Source organism: Salvia hispanica, chromosome 1 (assembly GCF_029641045.1).
Source record: "Salvia hispanica isolate PSC_SH4W2 chromosome 1, Shi_PSC_v1, whole genome shotgun sequence".
In the NCBI taxonomy this organism is placed as follows: domain Eukaryota; kingdom Viridiplantae; phylum Streptophyta; class Magnoliopsida; order Lamiales; family Lamiaceae; genus Salvia; species Salvia hispanica.
Window position 1 is genome coordinate 64,658,740 of NC_142692.1, and position 15,050 is coordinate 64,673,789.

Sequence of the window (15,050 nt, forward strand, 5' to 3'; positions counted from 1 at the left end):
TCATTTGTTAATTATTTAGTGAAATTTTTAATTTATCTAAAAAAAGTATGTCAATCCCCTTTTTTGGCATCCTCTTGAAATTTACTATCTGGCCCCATAAACTGGTTCTTTCCAATTATTTTGTGAAAGTCTTCGAAATAATCTACCTTGCATGCATGGATAAGAAGCAATAGGATATCCAAATAAGTAATCAACAACTACACAATTCCACAATCTAAGCGATTCCTTGCTCTCCTTTAATCCACGCCTTAACACAGCTAATTAGAATTACTTAGAGAACTTGAAGCATTTTAGGAGTTCTTAATAACTTGTAAACTATAGATCAATGGTTGAATATTAATTTCTTGCACTACACAAATTTTATGTATGTAAATAAATTGCCAAAATTTGACTAAATTTTTGTTTTGCGGATCAACTTAAAAAATATATGAGGTTACAGAGAATGTTGCATGGCAAAATTGAGACAATTGATTCATCGTAAAACTGGACCAATAGTTTTGATTTTTGAAGCATAATCCGGCTTGCCGATGGAATTGAAATTGAATCGGAATTAAAGTTCTATAGAATTGAATTGAAATCCTATGCATTATATGAAATTGAATTTGAAGAATTTATGTACACACAAATAATACAAATTCTTTGTGTATAGTTGTGTGTAGTGTGTCTGAAATGTGTGTGCACTATGGATATATGTAGTGGAGTTATCTAATTTATTAGTAATATTTATATTTCCAATCATCTATTTTAGACAGGGAATTGAAATTGTAGAATAGAGAAATTTGGAATTGTAATTTAATTTTAAATCTATATATTTTTGTTACACCTAATTTATAAATATTTAGATTTTCAATTATCTTTCATTTTGTGTCAGTATATTTTATATACTAGTATCTTCTAGTGTAACACCCCGACTTTTTACCCTAAGGCTTAGAACATCGATATATATATAAATATAAGTTTCGCGTCTAATTCTTCTTATTATTACTTCTTGTTATAATTAACCGTTGTGAAGTATATGTTGAGGTAGTGAACAAAAAAATAGTAATAGTCAATATAGATGGTTGCTATAATAAAAGTCCGTTTGTGAAGACCGAGTTTCAAATAAAAATCCGTACACGAATTTAACGTTTAAGTAAATATCTAAAAATAAAATAAAATACTCTCCGTGCCTTCCGGACCTTGCGCAATAGCCACACCTTGAATCCCGATACCTACACGAATGGATAAGAAGCACGTTAAATCAAGACGAGACAATCGACGAAATCAAATCACATCAATCACGCAATCCAAACGACGGCTCACGTTTTCCAAACGACGGCTCACGCCTTTTTAGGTGACGAGACATAATATTCTTGCCATTTTTGGCATGACAATTGATTGATAGGACAACTTGCCTCTTTTGGCAAAAAGTCCATGACTCTTGGACAATGCATTGCCTTCCTAAACCAAGCTATTAACCATGTAAAGCCATGCATTCTTTTCCTCTATAAATACTACACCACTCCTTCACCTACACTTTTGCTTCAACACTAGATTTCTCTAAACAAAATCTCTTTTCAACTAATGATGCTAGCAAGTGTTTGAAGAAGAGGAGCCAAAATTTCTACACTACCATCCTTCTCATCTTCCTTTTCTTAAGGTAATTCTCCTAACAACAATCTTCACTACATAGCCATTTCTATACTTTTCAAGCATGAACTTTTGGGTTCCACAAATCATAGTAGTGTTTGAATACTTTTCCCTAATGATTTCATATCAACTATGCATGACTATCTAGAATAGAATTTTTGCCTTAATCCATATAAGCTTAGACTAAGTAAACAATTAAACAAAGCCTAATCCACTAAGAAATCTTCAACACACAATAATAACAATTTTGGGAGAGCTCACCTATGAGCACAAGAAACTGACCGGCGGCGGCAGTCCGGCGGCGGCGGCAGGGCGACGGCGGTGGCAGTCCGGCGGCGGCGGCGGTGGTTTTTCCGGCGTTTGGCGCCGAAAGTAACCTCTTCCGACCCCATTTTTCACGATCTATCCAAATCTTCACATTTCAAGACCCAATTGTTAGTCCTAGGCCTCCAATTTAAGAAAAATAAAGAAGAAGAGAAAGAAAGGGAAGTGGGGGGGGGAGAACCCTACCTTTTCGGTCGACGGCGGCGAGACCGCCGGCGAGAAGCAGCACCGGCAGAGGGGAGAGCCGAGAGGGAGAGCCGGCGAGAGGGAGAGCCGAGAGCCGAGAGAGAGAGAGAGAGAGAGCCGCGAGAGGGAGAGAGATAGAGGCCGAGAGAGAGAGGAGAGGTCGGCGCCGGCGCCGGCGCCGCTCGCCGGCGACGCCAGGGCGCCGGCAGAGGGGAGAACCGAGAGGGAGAGAGAGAGTGGGAGAGAGGGGAAGGCATGTTTGTTTGAAATGGAGGAAAGAATGGGAGGAGTAATTCTTTTAGTAATTAGGGCAACACTTTTGCCTATTGGGCCTCCTCTTTGGGCCAAAGAATTTATTTAACAAGATGGTCTCCTAGTATTAATTCTTTGGGCCGAGAATTTAGAGGAAATGGGAATTTTGGGCTTTGAAGTATAAGAAATAAAATGAACCTTATCTCTTAGTTGTGAATTAATATTTCTTAAAATATGTGAAGCCTTTAAATAATTAATCTTACGATAAAGTAATGTCTTGCCCTCCTAAATTAATTAATTAAATTTCTTGAAAATAAGAATGTATGGATTTAATGAACCCTCTTCCCAAATAATTATTTAATTATCTTAAGGTGTCTCATAAAATAGAGGTCCACTTTCCTTGAGTGGAAAGAAGTAATCTTGATCGAACCCCGAACGTAGGACACATACTCCATGTAGGATCATGTCATGTCATGCACCTTATGTATGTTCATAAAGCTAATTTTTAAATCATTATACTCTTTCAAGAAGGGCGTGTTCGCGGGGTTTGATTTCCAAGGCAAAGCGTTGTAGCATTTCTTTCGGAAGCTTTGAGGTGGGCTTTATATCCAACACATTAAGTGTGGATAAAATTATCAAATATATGAAATGATTTTTGTTTGATAAAATTGCACTTACTTTTTTTAAATGTTATCGTGCCATAAATTATTTGTTTTATGATGCCTATCTGCTTGGCGATGCCAAAGGAATGAATGAATGAAACGAATTCGGCTCCAATAGGACCAAGATCCTATTCGAGTTAATGTGCACGAAGGAATGGACCGTGAGTCATCGTAAGGGTTGGCCGGTCAATGTGATCGTGGAAGGTGGCCACCTTCCCGACACGGAATGAGCCATCAGATATGGCGGATGGATGGAATGAACCATCAGATATGGCGGATGGATGGAATGAACTTAGCTTGATCAAGCGAACTTTATGAAAATGAATTTAGTAAGCTCGGGCCTTTAAGAAAACCCCCGTGCGTTACTGTGATGGCATGATAATAACTTTTTCTTATATGTGTATCTTTCGGCAATGTGTTCACTGAGTACCCCGTACTCAGCCCTGCATGTATTTCTAAATGTGCAGGTTGAGCAAGTGATGAAATGGTGGCTGAGTGGAGTTGGTGGTCGTATTATCTCTTTTGTAGGATTTTCGTGGCATGTGTCTTCATACACATGGCCACATGGTTACAACTCCTTCCGCTGTGCTTTTGTCGTAGTATTTTGTAATAGATGGGTCATAGGAAAAACGACCAGTAACGAGTGATCTGTGATAAACATTCTTTCAAATTTCTCATGATCTTTGTTGTCTCGTGAACATCTCTCATCTTATGAAGAAATATTTATGTCTTATCATGAATTCTTTCATTCCCTTTCTACCCCCTCTTCTTAATTCCCTCCCCTGGTCACGATTTACCGAGTAATGCTATCCTTAGCAAAGCGCGGTCGTGACAGAGTGGTATCAGAGCCTAGGTTTTCTGCTCTGTAACCGTGAGTCCTTCCTTGAAAAGAAAAGTCTAGACTTGATTCGCTAGACTAAGTTAGCAAGATCGACCACAACTCAGCACCAATTTCATCGCCCTCAACCTGAATGAAGGTAATTTATTCTTCTTGTAAGATGTCTTTTAAGAACTTTATCGAACTGATAAAATGAGCACTTTTGAAATGAGAACTTAGAAGAAACAAGTTTTGTGTGTGATCCTCGCTTTCCCGAGCGATGCGATCTCTTATGCCAATGTTATGAAATTCTTGTTAGGAGTACCGAGAGATACGTAAAAAAAAAAAAAAAAAAAAAAAAAAAAAATCTCCTATGCATTGATGAACGAGTTTGAAGTACCTCCGTTCTAATAAAGCATTTCCCGATGCTCATCTTAGGACTAATTGATCTTACGCTTACAAAAAGTCCTTTAATAATGAACGCCTATCCCGATGCGTGCGGCTTTGGCCAAGTACACCCTTTACGTTTCACCAAAAGAAGTATCGCACGAATGCTTACCCCATTATCTCTCCCTTGCTAATGGTTACAATGAAACTCCTTTTGTAGATGAACGGTAAAACCACCTCACACGATCAGAACACCCCGCAGATGGTGGCGGACAACGCCATCCTTGCTTATCGGTCTTATCGGCCACGCCCAACGGACAAGGTGATACGGATCCTCTACGAGTTCTTTGAGTTGTGGGAGGCAGCTCACGAGCATGGCATTTCAGGACTGGATGGCATACATCACCTGATTTCCCTACTACCCATGGATTGGGTGCCATGGGCCATATGGTTGTCGAGCAGCTACATTTACCGTGTGTTCAATAATCAAGAGTTGGAGGGAGACTTTCGAGGTTTCATTACTTTCGTTTTCCTTCAGTATGTGCACTATCGGGACACGCCGACATTCTGCCCGGGCGACCTGCCGCCCCCTCCGCTCCAATGGTGTGGATCGATTATCCCCGATGACGCGCCTCAGGGGCAGCACGATCATGAGGCTGGACCCTCACACGGACATGAGAGGGACCTACTCCCGGGCTATGACATACCCCAGGGGGTGCACCAGTTTTCCCACCCAGAGCATGACCCGACATGGTGGGGCGAGGCCCCCATGATTGTTGCCCCTGATAACGATGAGTACCCGATCGAGTATCAGGCAGATGATGAAGCAGCTCCACCGATGAGGAGTCCGTTTGAGCACAGACAGTTCTTGGGGTTGCCTGGTGGACTACCCCCACCCGATGAGTTGGAAACTGAATGGGAGCGATGGGCAGCTGACATGAGACGATGGCTGGCATACTTTGAGGACGGCCTCACTATCGTTAGGGATGAGATACACCGTGAGGATTGGGCAGTTCCGGACGCTGCGATACCTCATCCCGTGCCGGAGGTGTTACCAGGAGGGGCCGCAGATGACCCAATTGAGATCAGTAGCGACGATGACTTTGAGGGAAGCTCTGGGCTGAGCTCTCTAGACTCGGATAGCGACTGGTAGAGTAGTGTTAGTTATGTACCATCAGCAACAGACCCTTTATGAGGCCGTCCTGATGCTAGTAGTTTTATCTCTAGTCCCCTTGTGACGTGAAAACTGTTCTTTCCTACGGTTTCACGCTTTTCTTTTGTCGATCGCGTAGAATTTGGGACTTTCGTATGTTATGTAGGAGGATCTGTTATGTACAAAAAGTCCTCTCTAGAGGCAATTTTGGCCTTGAATATCTCGTTGACCGTTCTCTTTTTCAATATATGAATTGTAAATTCTCTTTTTACAAATTCAGGATTTGCATTTGCCACAAAACTCTTGCACGTTTCGTCTCATGTTTAAATCCTTCTGAACTCCAAGTTAACTCTTAAATTTTTCTTTCTCCCTAGGAGAGTTGATTGTATTACCTATGAAAGACTTGGAGAACCATCAATTTTTTTTTTTTTTTCATTATTATGATGTGATGAATCAATAATCGATACAACTTCACAACAATTGTCTTTTGAATTCCTCCATTAATTGGGTAAGTCGAGACTTACTCTGATAGATACATCATCCAATGTTCTCTCAACTTTTTCAAACCTGTTTGGTCAATTGAATTGACAGTCAACTATGAGAATTTAGATTCGATTCATTCATACCATGCTTCCATAACTTATTCCATCTACCAAACTTCCCACAAGAATTTCCTATTAAGCTCTATGGATATAGCTTAGGGTGTAGAAGTATGTGTCTCTCTTAAGTGGGTGTGATGAACCCAATTGAACCTAGTCTTTGCGCTATTTTGAAAATCAGTTGTTACAAGCTTGTGTGAGAGGTTGTTGTGAAACCCATGATTGCTTGATCAGAATAGTGACGGTGGTCATTTTATCCTTCTAGATAACCTTGGAATTATTTCAAAATTCCAATTTCCTTTCAGTATCAACTCACTTTATCCAAGTTAAGACTGGTAAACCCCTGAGTTTTCTACATGAGGCATGCACGAAGGACAATGCTTTAAATCTTTTATTCACAAGAGAAGGAAGTGCCTTAGGTGGACATACGCAAATGTGATACACTGACCAGAAGGATCAACATAAGTAAGACAAGAAGTTTATTATATTCCGCGACCAAGTACCACTTGTGATGACCCTCTAGAAGAACGACAGTACGTTAGATACATAGATAGTATGCTAAAAAAATAATAATAATAATAATAATAAGTAAATAAATAAAAAAAATAGATATAAAGGTCCCTGTAGATCCTTACATCTCGTAGATCCTTACATGCATAAGTAGTTGATTGATCGATACATGGATGTAAATCATGACGAATTGAAGTTCAAATGGGAGAAATAAACAAGGTTGAAACAACCGGCACAATGCTCACAACTACAAGTAATGGAGAGGCAACCTTAGCAACCACCCACACAACTACCTTAACTGTCACAACATCAACAACCTCGATGACCGAGACTACTCTTAAAGGATCACACCTATGCTATAAGACTAAAGAAGGCATAAGGGAGCCAAGAGAATCTAGCAACAATACCTTGCGTAGAGGCCTTAGACTTTCAAACGAAGCAAGTTAAGCATAGAATTAGAGTCTTTCGCCAATATGAAGAATTGGACGGATCAGACGTATTTGCTCGAATGTAGAAGTCATGTGGGGAGAACTTAAGATCACGAGTGACAACTTGAGTATTACGCCCATGTCCGACGTCGATATAATCCTTGGGATGGAATGTCTAGCAAAAAAATAAATATAAAAATAAAAATGCCACCATCATGTGCAACCAACGACAAATCTCTTTTCACCCTCCCGGAAAGGACGCCACTAACTTTCATGGGGTTACCTTGGGTAAGCGGAAATCCATAATCTCCGCGCTACAAGCTGCAACGCTTGTACGAAAAGGCCACCCGGCCTATCTTGTCTACCTGAACGAAGAAAGAAAAGAAGAAAGGAAAATTGAAGATGTGGAAATAGTGCGAGAGTTCCCAAATGTGTTTCCCGACGATCTACCTGGCTTACCACCAGATAAGCAACTGGAATTCACCATCGATCTCGAACCCGAATCTGCACCAGTGTCGAAAGCTCCGTATCGAATGGCTCCAAAGGACTTGGAGGAACTAAAGATGCAACTTCAAGAACTGATGGACCTAGGTTTCATCAGACCAAGCGTCTCTCCGTGGAGAGCACCAAGGCTTTTTGTGAAGAAGAAATATGGGACGCTAAGAGTGTGCATTGACTACCGAGAGTTGAACAAAACTGACTTTGAAGAACAAATACCCGTTACTAAGAATTGATGACTTATTTGACCAGCTCCGAGTAGCTAGTGTCTTCTCAAAGGTGGATTTAAAGCCTGGCTACCATCAACTGAAGATTCGGCAAGATGATATTCCAAAGACGGCTTCTCGAACGCAGTATGGTCACTACGAGTTTGTGGTGATGCCCTTCGGCTTGACAAATGCACCTGCAGTATTCATGGATCTCATGAACCGAGTATTCCACCCCTATCTTGACAAGTTCGTGTTGGTATTCATAGACGACGTGCTCATCTACTCAATGGACAAGGAGGAACTCGAAGAACACTTACGAACCACTTTGGAAACGCTAAGGGCCGAGAAGTTATATGCCAAATTCTGCAAGTGCGAATTTTGGCTCAACAAAGTGAATTTCTTTGGTTATGACTGCCGAAGGAATTCAAGTAGATCCAGCAAATGTGGGGGCCGTGCAAAATTGGAAATCTCCGGGAAAACACAACGAAATGCGAAGCTTCCTAGGATTAGCAGTTTATTATAGGAGATTCATTGAGGGCTTCTCTAAGATTGCAAGACCGATGATGCAACAACTCAAGAAGGGCACCAAAGTTTCGTGGACCCTAGAATGTGCAGAAAGTTTTGAGTTACTAAAGAAGAAATTGACCACCGCGCCAGTCCTGGCTGTTCCAGACCCGACGGTAGACTATGTAGTTTACACCGACGTATCGAAAAAAATGTATTAGGCTGCGTCCTCATGCAAGATGGCAGAGTGATAGCATATGAATCATGACAACTTAGACCGCACGAGCTTAATTATCCTACCCACGATTTGGAGTTAGCCGCGGTAGTGCACGCACTCAAAATTTGGAGGCACCACCTCTACGGAGTTCGGTGTGAAATTTTCACGAACCAAAAAAAAAAAAAAAAGCCTCAAGTATTTTCTTCGAACAAAAAGACTTGAATATGAGATAGAGGAGATGGTTGGAACTGGTGACTGATTACGATTTGTGGCATCAACTACCATCTCAGAAAAGCGAATGTGGTGGTCGATGCTCTTAGCCAAAAGACACAGCACTTGACAGACATGTTCACCATCGAGGAGAAACTACTACGAGAATTCGGCTAGCTCAATTTGGAGATGTTCAGTGCCCAGAAACGGTAGAAGCAAGGATAACTACTCTAGCGGTGGAGCCAGATTTGAGAGAGAGTATCATCGCTGCACAGAGACAGGACGAAGGTATGGAAAGAATACGAGCAAAGGTGAGGACTGACGAACACGAGACCTACCACGAGGGGGGGGCGGATAACGCCCTCACTTTCGAAGGAAGGCTGTGTGTGCCCCAGGATGAGAATCTGAGAGATGAGATCTTGAGCGAAGCTCATGACACGCCTTACACCGCACACCCTGGAAGTACCAAAATGTATCAAGACTTAAAGCGGAAATTTTGGTGGGATGGCATGTAGAGAAGTATAGTCTCATTCGTGGAAAAAATTTTGGCTTGTCAACAAGTCAAGGCTCTACATCAGCGACCGTACGGGAAATTGCATCCCTTAGAAATTCCTGAGTGGAAATGGGAACACATAACCATGGATTTTGTGACGGGCTTGCCACGGACCAAGCGAGGAAACACTGCCATCTGGGTGATCGTGGATCGCCTCACCAAGAGTGCCCACTTCCTGCCAATTCCAATCACTTATGGATCTGAAAAACTATCTCAACTTTATGTGCGGGAAATCGTGCGCTTACATGGTATCCCAGCCTCAATCACGTCAGATCGAGATGCAAAATTTACTTCAAATTTCTGGCAGAGTCTGCAAGAAGAACTGGGTACGAAGTTAAATTTCAGTACCGCGTTCCACCCACAGTCTGATGGGCAATCGGAAAGAACGATCCAAACGCTGGAAGATATGCTCCGAGCCGTCATACTCGACAGGGGAGGAAGTTGGGAGACAATTCTGCCCCTGATAGAATTTGCCTACAACAACAGCTACCAGGCAACCATTAATATGGCACCTTACGAGGCGCTATATGGGAGGAAGTGCAGATCACCACTATACTGGGATGAGGTCGGCGAAAGGAAGATGCTGGGTCCCGAAGTAGTCAACGAAATGGTTGAAATCGTGCGGCAGATCAAAGGGAGAATCAAGGAAGCACAAGACAGACAAAAGTCCTATGCAGATGCTCGACGGACCGACCTGCAGTTCAAGGTAGGAGACAAGGTCTTCTTGAAGGTGTCTCCTTCTAAAGGGATAATACGTTTTGGAGTGAAAGGGAAGCTTAGGCCTCGTTTTATTGGTCCCTACGAAATCTTGGAGGAAATCGGACCCGTTGCATATCGTTTGGCGCTGCCACCAAGTTTCGGAAGCGTGCACAACGTCTTCCATGTTTCACAGCTGCGGAAGTATGTGTATGACCCGAAACATGTGATCCACCATGAAGAGATGATGTTAAACCCAGACTTGAGTTACGAGGAGAAGCCAGAAGCAATCTTAGACCGGAAGGTGCAACAACTAAGGACGAAATCTATCACTTCGGTGAAGGTCTTGTGGAAGCATCATGGATACGAAGAAGCTACATGGGAGCTGGAAGACGAGATGAAAGAAAAATACCCGGAACTGTTTGAATAGACCCTTACAAATTTCGGGACGAAATTTTTGTAAGGGGGAAGGAATGTAACACCCCGACTTTTTACCCTAAGGCTTAGAACATCGATATATATATAAATATAAGTTTCGCGTCTAATTCTTCTTATTATTACTTCTTGTTATAATTAACCGTTGTGAAGTATATGTTGAGGTAGTGAACAAAAAAATAGTAATAGTCAATATAGATGGTTGCTATAATAAAAGTCCGTTTGTGAAGACCGAGTTTCAAATAAAAATCCGTACACGAATTTAACGTTTAAGTAAATATCTAAAAATAAAATAAAATACTCTCCGTGCCTTCCGGACCTTGCGCAATAGCCACACCTTGAATCCCGATACCTACACGAATGGATAAGAAGCACGTTAAATCAAGACGAGACAATCGACGAAATCAAATCACATCAATCACGCAATCCAAACGACGGCTCACGTTTTCCAAACGACGGCTCACGCCTTTTTAGGTGACGAGACATAATATTCTTGCCATTTTTGGCATGACAATTGATTGATAGGACAACTTGCCTCTTTTGGCAAAAAGTCCATGACTCTTGGACAATGCATTGCCTTCCTAAACCAAGCTATTAACCATGTAAAGCCATGCATTCTTTTCCTCTATAAATACTACACCACTCCTTCACCTACACTTTTGCTTCAACACTAGATTTCTCTAAACAAAATCTCTTTTCAACTAATGATGCTAGCAAGTGTTTGAAGAAGAGGAGCCAAAATTTCTACACTACCATCCTTCTCATCTTCCTTTTCTTAAGGTAATTCTCCTAACAACAATCTTCACTACATAGCCATTTCTATACTTTTCAAGCATGAACTTTTGGGTTCCACAAATCATAGTAGTGTTTGAATACTTTTCCCTAATGATTTCATATCAACTATGCATGACTATCTAGAATAGAATTTTTGCCTTAATCCATATAAGCTTAGACTAAGTAAACAATTAAACAAAGCCTAATCCACTAAGAAATCTTCAACACACAATAATAACAATTTTGGGAGAGCTCACCTATGAGCACAAGAAACTGACCGGCGGCGGCAGTCCGGCGGCGGCGGCAGGGCGACGGCGGTGGCAGTCCGGCGGCGGCGGCGGTGGTTTTTCCGGCGTTTGGCGCCGAAAGTAACCTCTTCCGACCCCATTTTTCACGATCTATCCAAATCTTCACATTTCAAGACCCAATTGTTAGTCCTAGGCCTCCAATTTAAGAAAAATAAAGAAGAAGAGAAAGAAAGGGAAGTGGGGGGGGGAGAACCCTACCTTTTCGGTCGACGGCGGCGAGACCGCCGGCGAGAAGCAGCACCGGCAGAGGGGAGAGCCGAGAGGGAGAGCCGGCGAGAGGGAGAGCCGAGAGCCGAGAGAGAGAGAGAGAGAGAGCCGCGAGAGGGAGAGAGATAGAGGCCGAGAGAGAGAGGAGAGGTCGGCGCCGGCGCCGGCGCCGCTCGCCGGCGACGCCAGGGCGCCGGCAGAGGGGAGAACCGAGAGGGAGAGAGAGAGTGGGAGAGAGGGGAAGGCATGTTTGTTTGAAATGGAGGAAAGAATGGGAGGAGTAATTCTTTTAGTAATTAGGGCAACACTTTTGCCTATTGGGCCTCCTCTTTGGGCCAAAGAATTTATTTAACAAGATGGTCTCCTAGTATTAATTCTTTGGGCCGAGAATTTAGAGGAAATGGGAATTTTGGGCTTTGAAGTATAAGAAATAAAATGAACCTTATCTCTTAGTTGTGAATTAATATTTCTTAAAATATGTGAAGCCTTTAAATAATTAATCTTACGATAAAGTAATGTCTTGCCCTCCTAAATTAATTAATTAAATTTCTTGAAAATAAGAATGTATGGATTTAATGAACCCTCTTCCCAAATAATTATTTAATTATCTTAAGGTGTCTCATAAAATAGAGGTCCACTTTCCTTGAGTGGAAAGAAGTAATCTTGATCGAACCCCGAACGTAGGACACATACTCCATGTAGGATCATGTCATGTCATGCACCTTATGTATGTTCATAAAGCTAATTTTTAAATCATTATACTCTTTCAAGAAGGGCGTGTTCGCGGGGTTTGATTTCCAAGGCAAAGCGTTGTAGCATTTCTTTCGGAAGCTTTGAGGTGGGCTTTATATCCAACACATTAAGTGTGGATAAAATTATCAAATATATGAAATGATTTTTGTTTGATAAAATTGCACTTACTTTTTTTAAATGTTATCGTGCCATAAATTATTTGTTTTATGATGCCTATCTGCTTGGCGATGCCAAAGGAATGAATGAATGAAACGAATTCGGCTCCAATAGGACCAAGATCCTATTCGAGTTAATGTGCACGAAGGAATGGACCGTGAGTCATCGTAAGGGTTGGCCGGTCAATGTGATCGTGGAAGGTGGCCACCTTCCCGACACGGAATGAGCCATCAGATATGGCGGATGGATGGAATGAACCATCAGATATGGCGGATGGATGGAATGAACTTAGCTTGATCAAGCGAACTTTATGAAAATGAATTTAGTAAGCTCGGGCCTTTAAGAAAACCCCCGTGCGTTACTGTGATGGCATGATAATAACTTTTTCTTATATGTGTATCTTTCGGCAATGTGTTCACTGAGTACCCCGTACTCAGCCCTGCATGTATTTCTAAATGTGCAGGTTGAGCAAGTGATGAAATGGTGGCTGAGTGGAGTTGGTGGTCGTATTATCTCTTTTGTAGGATTTTCGTGGCATGTGTCTTCATACACATGGCCACATGGTTACAACTCCTTCCGCTGTGCTTTTGTCGTAGTATTTTGTAATAGATGGGTCATAGGAAAAACGACCAGTAACGAGTGATCTGTGATAAACATTCTTTCAAATTTCTCATGATCTTTGTTGTCTCGTGAACATCTCTCATCTTATGAAGAAATATTTATGTCTTATCATGAATTCTTTCATTCCCTTTCTACCCCCTCTTCTTAATTCCCTCCCCTGGTCACGATTTACCGAGTAATGCTATCCTTAGCAAAGCGCGGTCGTGACATCTAGTACCTTGTAGTTGAAGTATTCATTACCTATTTCATTTAACTAACTCATCATCCAGTATTAATACTATCTCCGTCCCAAGGAAACGACCCCTTCCTTGAGTGGCACGTGATTTTATGCAGTTTTATTTTATGCATTATGTAGAAAGAATAAAGTAAGAAAAAATAAATAAAATAGAAATAAATAAATTTCTATTTTTAATAATAGGTCATTTTAGATGTGACAAACTAAAAATAAAAATGAGCCATTTTATATAGGACGGAAGGAGTACATTACTTTGATCAAATAAAAAGTTCTTATTTTTCATACGTCCACAGTCCACTTGGAAATTTTAATTAAGTTTTGAAATGGTTATAAGTTCTTCAGACCGGCGATTAAGGCCGCCTAAAGTCATTTTCTCACTTTTCTTGATAAATTTGAAGAGAGGAAGAATGGAAAATGTTGTAGTTGTGATTATTAATGATGATATGCCATCATAAGATATGTTTAATATTTCTCGCCTTTCCAAAATTGATTCTACCTTTGCAACAATAGAAATTGAAAAACAATTTCAAATTTGATTAGTTGTAGAATAGCTAATTAGAAGCCTTTTTTGTTTTTGGTTTTTATAAAACACCACTAGCCATGCATTCAAAAGTCAAAACAAATCAAAGAGAGCTTGTTTGTTTGGCATGATTTTGCTTTGGGAAAGAAAATTTTGGCTCGTGATTTTTAAATTTCTGTATCTGTTTATTTTTATATCGGACAAGAAATTACTCAAAATCCTAAAAGGTAAATTAATGGTGCAAATTTTCAGCATTCTTATATCATAACATTTCTTAGATATCTTTTTCCTAAAGAGTTCCGGAACTTTTATATATTAGGTATATAGTACTCACATCCCTCCACAAAAAATAGGATTACTATTATTTATAAACGATTCATATTTTAATACTCCTACAAATTACTTAGCATATATAAATATGAGAGAATGAAAAAATAGGTAATGTAATGAGAAAGTTTTCATAAATAGAAAATGATAACTAATTTTGATGAATAGAAATAAAAAAAAAATGAGAATAATTTTTACGGATGAAAAAGTATTATTTTACAATAAACTAGACTAATAACAATTACGATAATTATTATTTTTTCGACTAATAATTTAAATTACTCCTTTAATTAACATCCACTCTATTAATTAATTGAATTTGACTATAAGATCAATATTTTACCAGTTTTCTTTTATATATTCTGAAACACATGATAATTAAGTAATGTATATGAAGAAAAATCGTATTCTTCAATACATCAGAATAGGATAACTCACACTGACATAAGTCCAGTGAAAACAGCAGAATAAGGAAGGACATACTTACACCAATTTAGAACAAACATGTCTCAAATTAGATATAATAATTTAATTCTATAACAACGAGGGACGATTATATTATGAAATTTTAAAGTGAAATAATAATGTTGGATGATATCGGATTAGAAATAAAATTCCAAAGAAAACAAATGTACTGCTTCTCCAAAAAAGTATATAGATCTAAACATATACTGGTATGATTCTGCTTATCTTTACTTTACTCATAATGCTATTTCATATCTATGAATATGACCGAATATTCTACTATTCGAATGAAGTGCATGAAAATTATGAAATATTTATTTTAAAGCATATACATTTGTCATTTAAATAATTTAAACAAAAACACCCAGCTGCAAACCTCTTTTTGTTTACGACGATTGATTTATTTCTATACATT

The 15,050-nt window shown here is 40.1% G+C and overlaps 2 long non-coding RNA genes across 2 annotated transcripts; both read right to left on the minus strand.

Annotated features, from left to right (window-relative positions):
* Positions 1-1,039: 1,039 nt before the first annotated feature.
* Positions 1,040-2,393, minus strand: LOC148934393 (uncharacterized). Its single transcript, XR_016137649.1, has 3 exons — positions 2,140-2,393; positions 1,891-2,041; positions 1,040-1,211 (listed from the first exon to the last, which is right to left on the minus strand). It is a non-coding gene; the product is annotated as an uncharacterized LOC148934393 (long non-coding RNA).
* An 8,056-nt stretch (positions 2,394-10,449) lies between these two features.
* On the minus strand, positions 10,450-11,803 carry LOC125208031 (uncharacterized). The gene is made up of 3 exons (XR_007174046.2): positions 11,550-11,803; positions 11,301-11,451; positions 10,450-10,621 (listed from the first exon to the last, which is right to left on the minus strand). It is a non-coding gene; the product is annotated as an uncharacterized LOC125208031 (long non-coding RNA).
* Positions 11,804-15,050: the final 3,247 nt, after the last annotated feature.